Here is a 1,615-nt window from a genome sequence, read left to right as displayed (position 1 = left end):
AATTTGACTTCAGCACTGCGCCTCCTCTGAGTGTCCGTATGCGTTACTCTTTCCTCCTAGTTGTAGGACTTCCACTCAGCCAGTGTTCCTGTGGTTCTGGATGGTGTCCGTTCTGTCTTTTAGTTTCACTTTTGAAATGGTTGTTCAAGGCAGCAAACTCCGGCGTTAACCTATGCCGCCATCTTGGTTCCGGGCTCTATCCCTCTTCTTTACTCTCTCTAAAAAGCAGTAAAAACATATTTTTAAAAAATTATATATGCTAGTCCAAATAGTTAGGGTCCAAACTATAGACTCTTAATGCCACATCTGAATAATAGAAAATTTTAATTTGGGAACCAATGTTTTTACTTATATTCTTAATCTTTGAGTTGTGTGACAGTTTTCATTTAATTCTACAGATTTATGGGAAAGTACCCTTCTTCTAATATAATAACTATAGATTCTTGATGAACTAAAGGATATTCTAACTTTTTTCTTAAGTTGAATAAATTGAAATTATTTAAATATTGGCATATGGTATGATTTCAGCTATTTAAAATACCTCTGAATGGGCTGTGAATATTGTTCAAATATAGTCTGAATGGTTTAAAGAATTTCTTCAATATAAAAGTAGGCAAGAGACTTAAATCAGGCAGAAATAATACTTTAAAATATACTTAACTCATTTTAGTCAAAGAAATGCATAAGCAAAACTAAGACATCATAGGTCCTTTTAAATCAGGCTATTGAAGATGAAAAAGATGGGCAGTGCCCTGTATTGGCTCTTAATGACTTGATGGTCAATTGTGACTGTCTCTCTGGAAAAGAGTCTGGCAGTGTGTATCAGAATTTTAAATGTGAATATTCTCTGATTCAGCAACTGCATGTCTGGAAGCATATAATAAGGAAATAAGAGAAAGAGTGAACAATACATGATCTAATTACCTTCACTGTGGAGATACTAAAATTACCCCCTCAATGGAACCCATCTTAACATCTATTAGTGGGCATTGGTTTAAAACTGCAGCACTGTAGAAGGTGGAGTGTGCCATGTTTGCTTAGTTTCAGAGGGACCTAAGTTTAAATCCTGGCTCTACCACATTTAGCTATATGATTTTAGGCAAGTTACTTAATGCAGTTGAGTTTCACTTTCCTCGTCTCTGAACGGGAATAATAATGGCACATGGGTTTTAGGATTGGTATAAGGATTAAGTGAGATGATACACATAAAGCACAGTGTCTAGCCAAAAACATTTCATGTTAGGAAATATTATTATGTGCTTCTTAAAAAGGATAAAAAGGATCTATTTGTATTAACAAACATTAAAGGATGTCTGTAAGATAGTAAGGGAAAAGCAAGTTTTAGAACACTTTATATGAGCCCATTTATATTAAAACTGTGTGTGTGCCCTTATGGCCAGAACCGCCATCTTCCAGTAATTCACCAAAATGACTAACACAAAGGGAAGAAGAAAGGCATCCGCTCTATGTTCTCAAGTCTCAAGGCCTTTTAGAAAACCTGAGTGACTCGTTTGGCAGAATACATTGTGAACCTACAAGAAAGGTGATATTTTAGACATCGAGGGATTGGGCACTGTTCAGAATGCCCCACAAATGTTTCCATGGCAAACTGGAG

At 35.9% G+C, this 1,615-nt stretch overlaps 1 protein-coding gene across 4 annotated transcripts in view; it reads left to right on the top strand.

The window, feature by feature from the left end:
• Positions 1–1,615, top strand: part of STK38L (serine/threonine kinase 38 like) — a 64,673-nt gene that overhangs the window by 19,711 nt on the left and 43,347 nt on the right. The window lies entirely within an intron of this gene.

The sequence above is a fragment of the Myotis davidii genome, unplaced genomic scaffold, assembly GCF_000327345.1.
Source record: "Myotis davidii unplaced genomic scaffold, ASM32734v1 scaffold535, whole genome shotgun sequence".
Taxonomy (NCBI): Eukaryota; Metazoa; Chordata; class Mammalia; order Chiroptera; family Vespertilionidae; genus Myotis; species Myotis davidii.
The sequence above is the reverse complement of the archived record's forward strand: the minus strand, read 5'-3'. Positions and strand labels throughout refer to the sequence as shown.